Consider the following 9,986-nt stretch of genomic DNA (forward strand, 5'->3'; position numbering starts at 1 on the left):
TAGAGGGGCGCTGGGGGGCGCGCCTCCCTCGGCCGCGGGTTCTCAGAATCGGAGCGGTCGTAGGGTCCCCGCTTGGGGGCGCCGTCCTGAAGCCGGGGGCGCAGCGACCTCTTGAACCCGCCTCGCTCTCCCTCTTGGGTGGCGGAAGCCCCCAGCCTCCACCCGCGCTGTTCTGACGCCCAGCGGCGCGTCAGCCTCCCTTCAGGTGAGCCCGATCCCGGACTTGGGAGCCAGGACCAGCCGAAGCCGGGCCACACCCCCTCCCCTGGCCCCGGCGGCTGCGCCCAGAAGCCTGGCCGCAGAGTTGGCCGCCCGCGAACCCGCGGACTCGCGGTCAGGGTGACCTGTTGCAGAGCGGCCCGCAGCCCAAGCTGCCCCGCCAGCCCCGGCCCCGGAGGGGCTGCGTCCTGCGCTGGCCTCGGGCCGGTCGCGCGGCCCGGGTGTGGGGCAGGGGCCGCAGCCTCAGGTCGGCTTGCTGTACAGCCAGGAACCGGGCTCTAGAAAAAAGGAGATTCCGAACGTATCTCATCAAACACTTGCAAAGCCGGGAGATCTATCTGCAAATATCCGGAATTCCATTGCAGTATCGGATTAGGTAGGCTCATAAACACCGTGCTTTGGAGGTGATTTGGAAGAAACGCGAGCCATGCGCGAGGAGCTAATTTCTGGAAAATAGCCGTAAACCTGTGCGGAGCGATTATTCCCCCCCCTCAGCTCCCCCCCCCCAAGCTCTTTTCCTGTAGCTGTGTGTTTTGTAGACGCAGGCCAGTTTCAGTGTACGTGGGCGTGTTTGGGAAGAAGCTGCGAGCTGATAGGAGGTACCTAGTACAAATGTTAATTTGTTTGAGCTGGGAGGGGTAAGGGAGGAGGAAGAAAGGGCACTGATGTTAGCTGTGGAGGAGGGGCAATTGAAATACTAAATTTCTGTTAAAAAGAAAAAAAAAAGCTCTAAAAGAAATACCTAATGCCTAGTGTGTATTTAAGACCATAAAGTAGAAACCTACAGGCAGCAGTTAATTGAGCTTTATCGTTTATGCTCCCTGGATTTTTTTTCCCCAACACTTTAATTGCTATAGAGAGCCTTGTTTTCTTACCAGTGTTTGTGAGTTGTCTTGGGTATTTTTCTGTATCGACCATTAGATCGATTCCTGTTCAAGTTTCTTTGAAGATGACCATCAGAATGTTAGGAAACTTTTCAGTCCGTGTTTGCAGAGTATTGCTGTTAGGCAGATCATAGCTTGCTCATTATAAAGCCTGTTCCACTCAAGATAATTATGCTTGTACAAGTGCTATAGAACAAGTGCTATAGAATCGTACATATAAGTGTATTACTCTTACTGCTAAATATCTTACTTTAGAATTATGAGGAAACTTCCAAAACTAAACATCCAAACAGTATTATTTTAACAAAGATAACCTCTAACTCAAGTTTTGTAGGCATGAAGTTTATCATGTAGCTTCAAAGGTCTTTTTAGGCAGATCTAAATATCAAGATGTAAAGGCATTAATGCCATTTGGGATAAATAATTTCAGTGTATTTTAAGCCTAGTTCATTTTTTCTTTTTAAAATTCAGCATAGTTTTTAAACGGTAAGATGTACATTTTTTCCATTATATTCCACTTTTTTTTTTCTTTTAAGGTGGATTCTCCTTATTTGGCTGAGGCTAGTCTCAAACTCCTGAGCTCAAGCGATCCTCCCGCCTCAGGCTCCCAAGGAGCTGGGACCACAGGCGTGAGCCCCACTGTGCCTTATTTCACTTTTCATTGAATTAAGGAATTTGACTTTTAGTAATACTTTGGGGCAGGACCCTGGAAATACTGTTTAGTTTGCCTAGATTTTTTTCAGATTGCAACATAAATTTGAAGATAACACTTGCATTTGTCAGGACACAACATGCTTTTCTAATATTTATATGTAATACTCGAAAGAATACAACAAATTTTCCTGAGAGAAAATATCTGGCTTTGTGAGTCAGATACATATGTGAGTAATATATTTGTGTGTGTGTTTTTAAATACCTGGTACGAGTCTTTTTATTACGTCATTAGAGTTGAGTGTAGTGAATGATCGATTTATAGGTGAAATTGTCCTATTGCAACTTAAAACACTTAAGCTTTTTCCAGAGGCTCAGTTCATTCTGCAGGTATTTATTGGGTACCTACTTGGTGCCAGTTAGTCCCCTAGAGGTTGGGGACACAACAGGGGAAGAGACAGGTCTGTGCCCTGATGGAGTTTAATAATAAGTGGGCAAAAATGTTAGTTTAAAAGTTTAAGAAGTAGAAACTCCTCTGATAACTTTTTGGTTAAGGATATTGTTTTTCTCTTTCTGAGGATAGTGGGAATTATTGTCTGGAGAACAAAAACATTGACAAATGTTTTTAAAATATGCCTATGTTTATATACTTTGGGTTTCTGGTTACCAAGTATACCAAAGATAAATATTCTACCTGAAGTCAGATGATGCATAGTTTACATGTGGTTAGACAGCCTTATTCTTTTGGTTTATGTAGTTAAATGAAATGTTTGCTGAAAATATTCTCTCTTGGCACTTATTTATAAGGGAATCTAAATTTTTTTTTGGTCTAAAATTTTAAAATATCACCGTTTTCTTTCTGACTGACTGAGTATGAGTAAACCAATTCCTTGACAATCTGGTTTTCCAGAAATTTTTAAAATAACTTTTAAACCTTGAACTATTAATTGAAATTTGTTTAATCAAATTTGTTTTCTTTTGTGAGTTAAACTTTAAACCCATTTATTTTCTCCCAAAGCATGCTTTTTTTTTTTTCTTTTTTTTTTTGCTATGTAAAATAGACACATAGTTTGGGTTTACTTTTAATTTTAATGATACACGGTTTGAGAATAAGATATGTTGAAACGTATCCATTTTTTGAATATGAGATATTGTGTAATGCCTGTATTTGGAATAAAATTGTCACTTTAATCTGACTACTTTTTTTTTAAGTTAATTTTCAATGAAAGATAATTCAAATAGCTTGAAACTACCCCAGCCTGAGGTTCCTTGGAGAGGAAAATGAATGTATTGCATTACCCTATAAATTGTTTCTTTAAATGTGTCTTAAATTTCCTGTTGTTTCCTTTTTAGTGAGAGAATAAAGATTGGGTGTGATAAATTTTAGTACCATGGAATTAATGTGGAATCTTTTTTGATTTAATGCTTTTGATTTAGGAAAACTTTTAACTACATAATAGAAATAAAACACTGGAATTTAAAATGTGTTACATTTACCTATTCTATGGAAAGAAAAAAGTTTGAATATAAATTTACATAGTTACTTTACCAAGTACCTAGTTAGGGATATGGGAAGGATCTATATAGACATACAGGTATGTGGATATAGCAGTGTTCATATGACTTAGCTTGAGGAGGCTTGGCAGTTTATTTCATTACAGAGAAACTTTTGGTTCTGGCTTTTGAATAATACATTATTTTGGAGTGTAAAAGACTTGAATCTCTCTTCTTGAATTTAATTGATAGCTTTCTATTATTTCACTTACATGACCTTTTTTTTTTTTTTCAGAACAGATTTTCTTTAGTTTGATTTCCTTTTGTTGTTCTGGAAGAAGTCTTTTCTGAAAACCCTATTAAATAGCATCCCCCATCGTACTCTGTGCCTTTGCCTTGCTTTATTTATTTATTTTTACATCATTGCTTTATCTGACATTAGAACATACATTAGTTTATTATCTGCCTCCCTGTCTGATTTTAAGCTTCATGAGAGCAAGGGCTTATTTTGTCCACTGTTGTCTTCCTAGCACCTAGAAAAGTATCTGACACATAGTGATGCTCAGATATTTGTGGGATATTAATTGTAATGAATAACAAAGGACCCCTGGTTTTGTTCCCTTTTTTTAAAAAATTAATATTTGACTTATACAGCTGTGCAGTTAAAAAGAAAATTGTACTATAAGGGTTATACAGGTTGAGCATCCCGAATCTGAAAATCTGAAACCCAAAATGTTAAATGGCACTTTTTGAGTGCCAGCATGACTCTCAAAGAAAATGTTCATTGGAGCATTTTGAGTTTTAAATATTTGGATTTGGGATGCCCAACTGGCAATGCAAGTCTTCCAAAATCTGACAAAATCTGAAATTCAACAAGATTTGAAATCTGAATTTTTCTGGCCCCAAGCCAGGTACTCAGATAACCTGTAATTAAAACTCCAGTCCTCTGTCTCATCTCTTTATGACTCTCCCTCCTGTGTCCTGCTCTCAGAGCATCCATAGGTGCTTCTTCTGATATTTATTTACATAATTTAAAAATGATATACTTTTACTGTTTGTTTTTCAGTTTCATTTGTTTATTTTTTGAGATGGAGTATTGCTCTGTCGCCCAGGCTGAAGTGCAGTGGCATGATCTTGGCATACTGCAGCCTCCGCTTCTTGGGTTCAACTGATTCTCCTGCCTCAGCTTCCCAGGTAGCTGGGATTACAGGTATGTGCCACCACGCCTGGCTAATTTTTGTATTTTTAGTAGAGATGAGGTTTCACCATGTTGGCCAGGCTGCGAACTCCTGACCTCAACTCTTGACCTGCTCTCCCTGACCTCCCTAAGTGCAGGGATTACAGGTGTGAGCCACCATGCCTGGCCCTGTTTTTCAATTTTAGATGTTATCTATTGGCTTTCTTCTGTGGTAGATGAGTCTGTGCTTTAGGATTCTTGTGCCACCTTGAAATTTCTTTCCCACTGTCTTCCCAATATAGTCATGCTTTTGATTAAATCATTGTTTGTTTACATTATTATGACTTTGTAAATATGTTTACAGTGGAACCTTACAGTGTACTATGATTATATTTCTTGGAGTTGATTTTTTTCTTTTTATTTCTTAGTTTCCTATTTGTCTCTGATTTTTTTTCTACAAAGTGTCCCAATATCATCAAACACATCAGGTAATTAATTGACTACTCAGTTTTTAAAAAAAAAATGAAATTCTTCTTGAGCTCTCTTATCTTCTTGCTCAAATCTGCACTTTGCCCACCACTTATTCTGTGTAGCTATACTTGTGACTTCCCTTCATCATGATTCTGAGAATTCTTTTTTTTTTTTTTTTTGGAGACAGAGTTTTGCTCTTGTTGCCCAGGCTGGAGTGCAATGGCATGATCTCAGCTCACCACAACCTCCCCTTCCCGGGTTCAAGCAATTCTCCTGCCTCAGCCTCACAAGTAGCTGGGGTTACAGGCTAGCGCCACCACACCTGGCTAGTTTTGTATTTTTAGTAGAGACAGGTTTCTCCATGTTGGTCAGGCTGGTCTTGAACTCCCAACCTCAAGTGATTCACCCACCTCGGGCTCCCAGAGTGCTGGGATTGCAGGCGTGAGCCACTGCACCAGCTGATTCTGAGAATTCTTTTTGCCATTTTTCTGTGTTGGAGCCTGTGATCTCTGGATCCATGTCCTCCACTTTCTTGATTTACTCCTTTGTTTTAGTGAAATGCATCCTTTGGTAACTTTCAAGAAAGAGTATATGAAGAGGTAAAATTTTTGAGATGTGTGTATTGCTGAAAATATTTTCCTTCCGCCTTGACACCTGGTTGATAATGTGGCAGGGATAGGTATGGAATTCCAAGGTAAAAATCATTTTCTCTCCAAATTTAACAGATGATTATAATTTTCTAGTTGTTTTGGTTTTTGTGTTTTTGAGACAGTCTCCTCTGTCCCCCAGGCTGGAGTGCAGTGATGTAATCTTGGCTCAGTGCACCCTCCGCCTCCTGGGTTCAAGTGATCCTCCTGCCTCAGCCTCCCAGGTAGCTGGGATTACAAGCGTACGCCACTACACCAGGCTAATTTTTGTATTTTTAGTAGAGATGGCATTTCACCATGTTGGCCAGACGAGTCTCAAACTCCTGACTCAAGTGAGCCACCTACCTTGGCCTCTCAGAGTACTGGGATTACAGGTGTGAGCCACCATGTCTGGCTTGATTTTCTAGTTTGAAGTGGTTGTTGAAAAGTCTTATGCCATTCAAAATCTTCATGCTTCATACGTGATCTGGCCCTAAGATCTTTTGTCTTCAGTATATCTGATATGTCCCTGATATTTTATGTATCTTGTAGGGATTTTACTTTATTTCTTCTGCACTGAATTTAGTGGGCACTTGCAACCAGCAGCGTTCATGATTATATGGAGAGGAGATATGATCTAGTTTAGAGGTCAGCAGACTTTTTCTTTGAAGGTTAGATAGTATTTTAGGCATTTTGGGCAATACAATCCATTACTGCTACTCAGCTTTGCTGTTGTCAAATGAAAGCAGGCATAAGCAGTGTGGACTGTGGTTTGCTGACACCTGATCTTGTACAAGCAAAAGGATTAGCCTTTGCTTTACCAGGAGTAGCAAGAGTTACTATAGAAATAGGAGAAAAGACAAGTATATGGATAGACACATCATGGTGGTAGCTTGAGAACATTCTCATGAGTGTTTCAGTTTACCTTTGTGTATAGAGACCAAGCCCATCATCTGAGAGTAAGGAAGAATGGGAATAAGTATTAGAGGTTTGAGAAGGAATAATACATGACATAGCCATTTGTCAAAAAGTAAATAAGTGAATAGAAGAGGGAGAGTATGATTGCCAGGCAGTAGTAAGGGCTCCCTTGAGATACATGATTCTGAATTTTTTGTTCCTGATTTTTTTTTTTTTTTTTTTTTGAGATGAAGTCTCACTCTGTTGCCTAGGCTGGAGTGCAGTGGTGTGATCTCAGCTCGCTGCAACCTCTGCCTCCTGGGTTTAGGCAATTCTCCTGTCTCAGCCTCCCAGGTAGCTGGAACTACCGGCCCGTGCCACCACACTCAGCTAATTTTTTGTTTTTTTAGTAGAGACGGTTTTACCATGTTAGCCAGGATGGTCTCGATCTCCTGACCTCATGATCCGCCCGCGTTGGCCTCCCAAAGTGCTGGGATTACAGGTGTGAGCCACTGTGTTCAGCCACATTCCTGATTTTAATAGGAGTACCTTTAACGTTTCATCATTAATTCTAATGCCTTAATATTAGTTTTGATAAATAACTTAAGACTTTTGGTAGATATGCTTTGTCATACTAGTTTTCTAAGAGTTTTTGTTTTGTTTTGTTTTGTTTTTTAAAAACATAAAAGTGTTGAATTCTTCAGGTGCTTTTTCTTTGCAGGTAGAGATAATCATCTTTTCCATTAATCTGTTAATAGGATGTATTACATTAATAGATTATCTCCTGTTGAACCATCTTTGCATTCCTGAGTTAAACCATATTTAGCTGTGGTGCATTTTTTCACCCACACTGCTGAATTTGACTTGCTGGTGTCTTAGAGTTCTTTAAGGTCTACATTTATCAGTGAGGTTTATATGGGTGTATTTTGAATTCAAAATTACGCTGACTTCATGAAATCAGTTGTGAAGCTTTCTTTTCTCCCCCCATTATCAGAAATAGTTCTGTAAATAGAGATTCTTTGCTCCTTGAAGGAGCTATAGATTTAATATGAAAATTTCTAAAACAAGACATGGAAAATTATCTGTATGACTCTCTTGGAGGCAAAGGCTTTTTAAACCAGGATGCAAAAAGTACTAACCAGAGAAGACTGTATTTCGTTAAATAAGAACATCTATTCATTAAAGAATACTATTAAGAGGAAAAAAAGGCAAGTAGCACACTGGAAGAGGTGTTTGCAATACTTATATCTGTCAGAGGACTTGTATATAGAGTATATTTAAAAGTATGCAAATCAATACAAAAGAATTCAGACAACCCAGCTTTAAAACAAATGGGCGAAAAACTGGAACAGGCTTTTTAGAAAATGAATTGTTCAGATGGCCAAGGTTAAAAAGTACTCATACATAATTTTCAGAAAACTGTAAATTAAAACTATAATATGATACCACTACATACCCACCAGAATGGTGTTAATTAAAAAATCTGAAATACAAAGTGTTGACAAGAATGTAGAGCATTTGGAACCTTTATACATTTCAAGTGGGTTTGAAAATTGGTACAGCCACTTTGGAAAATTCTTTGGCAGCATTTGCCTAAAACTGTATCTGTATGTGCTCTGTGATCCACCAATTTCATGTCTAGGCATAGACCTAATAGAAATCAGTATATATGTGCATCAGAAGAAAACATAGGGGTAAATCTTTATGACCTTGGAATAGGTGAAGGATTCTTATATATGACACCAAAAGCAGGAGCAACAAAGCAAACAAGAGGTAAATTGAACTTGAAAATTAAATTTTTTGTGCTCCAAAGGATGCCATCAAGAATGTGAAAAGACGATACACAGAATTGGAGAAAATATTTGCAAGTTGTATGTAACAAGACACTTATAGTCAGAATGTATAAACACTCTTATAACTCGGTAATAAAAAGACAACTCAGTTTAAAAACAGGCAAAGGAGCTGAATAGAAATTTCCCAAAGATAAACAAGTGGCCAATAAGCACATGAAAAGATGCTTGACATTATTAGCTATCAGGAAAATGAAATCAAAACCACAGTGAGATACCACTTTACACCACTGGCATGACTTGAATGAAAAAGTTAGATAATAAGTGTAGGCAAGGATGTTAAGAAGTTGGGATCCTCATACACTCATGGGAATGTAAATGGATGTAGCTTCTTTGGAAGACCATGAGGCATTTCTTCCAATGATTTAACATAGAGTTGCCATATGACCCAGTAGTTCCTCTCCTAGAACAGCAGATAGAGGTAGAAAACAGATTATTGTCTTAGGCCAGTAGCAGGGGTAAGGGGGTGGTAGCTAAAGGGCATGGATTTCTTTCTGAGATGATGAAAATGTTCTAAAATTGACTGTGTTGATAGTTGTACGTCTGTGAATATGCTGTAAACCATTGACTTGTACATTTTCAATGGGTGAATTGTATGGTATGTGAATTATATCTCAGCAAAGCTGTTAAAGGTAGGAAAAATAATCAGTGATGTGACAGTGTTGCCATAATATTTGAGAAGAGCAAGATGAAGAGGGATATACCAAGTATTTGTATGAAGCAAATAACTCCGAAACCTTTATGTCTGTATGTGTTTAGACGATTTTGTAAGGTGGAAAATGTTGCACACTAAATGTAAATGTTCATTTTCTTGTTGGTCTAAAATAGGGAGAGGGAGAGAAAAAAGGGAGAAAATAACTAAAGGAGTTGATTTAGAAAAAAATAGCATGTATAGCAAGATCTCAGTTATGTGAACTATAAATGTTAAAAATGTTAAGAGTAGTTGTCTGTGTGGTGGGATAGCAGATCTTTTTTTCTTAATTTTTCTGGTTGTTTGATCCTTTTTATTTTATTAATAGAAGTAGTTAAAATGAAATTAAGAGGCAATAAAATAAAAATAAGTTATGAAACCGCCAAAGCCATAGCAAACAGGGCATGTCCATAGCAACTTTGTCATCACTCCCAGTCTGTCAGCAACAACAACAAAAAAATGGGATAAATAATTTGTGGTATAGCCTTATAGTGTAACACTGTACAGTAGTAGAAAAGAATGAACTGTGGCTGTACTCAGCAAACATGGGTGAATATCACAGATCAAATGGTGAGCAAAAGAAACCAGACACAAAAGAGTATGTACTTCATGAAGTCATACTGAAATTAGGATGCCTAATAGTAGATTAATTAATAGAATTAAAATAGTAGATTAATAATTAATAGAAGTAGTTATTTCATGTCTTCATTTACATAAAGTTTAGGGCAAGGTCAAACTCATGTGTGGTGATAGAAGCGTGAGCATGGTGTTTAGGAGTTGGGGCTGGAAGGTAAGAGGAACAACAAAGAGGAATCTTCTAGAGTGCTGGAAATGTCTATGTTTTCTTTTCTTTTCTTTTTCTTTTTTTTTTTGTGAGACTGTAGCCCAGGCTGGAGTGCAGTGGCGTGATCTCAGCTCACTGCAACCTCCGCCTCCCGGGTCAAGCAGTTCTCCTGCCTTAGCGTCCTGAGTAGTTGGGATTGTAGGCATAGGCCACCATGCCCAGCTATTTTTTTTTTTTTTTTT

General features: G+C 38.5%; 1 protein-coding gene and 1 pseudogene across 1 annotated transcript in view; one reads left to right on the forward strand and one right to left on the reverse strand.

Moving 5' to 3' along the window:
- LOC105540747 overlaps window positions 1–924 on the reverse strand; it is a 1,837-nt pseudogene extending 913 nt beyond the window's left edge.
- RALGPS2 (Ral GEF with PH domain and SH3 binding motif 2) overlaps window positions 412–9,986 on the forward strand; it is a 188,108-nt gene continuing 178,533 nt past the window's right edge. Inside the window, exon 1 of the mRNA XM_011981461.1 lies at window positions 412–595. The gene's annotated coding sequence lies outside the window, so the exon portion shown is untranslated. The remainder of the gene's footprint in view (window positions 596–9,986) is intronic.

The sequence above is a fragment of the Mandrillus leucophaeus genome, unplaced genomic scaffold (genome assembly GCF_000951045.1).
Source record: "Mandrillus leucophaeus isolate KB7577 unplaced genomic scaffold, Mleu.le_1.0 Scaffold226, whole genome shotgun sequence".
Classification (NCBI taxonomy): Eukaryota; Metazoa; Chordata; class Mammalia; order Primates; family Cercopithecidae; genus Mandrillus; species Mandrillus leucophaeus.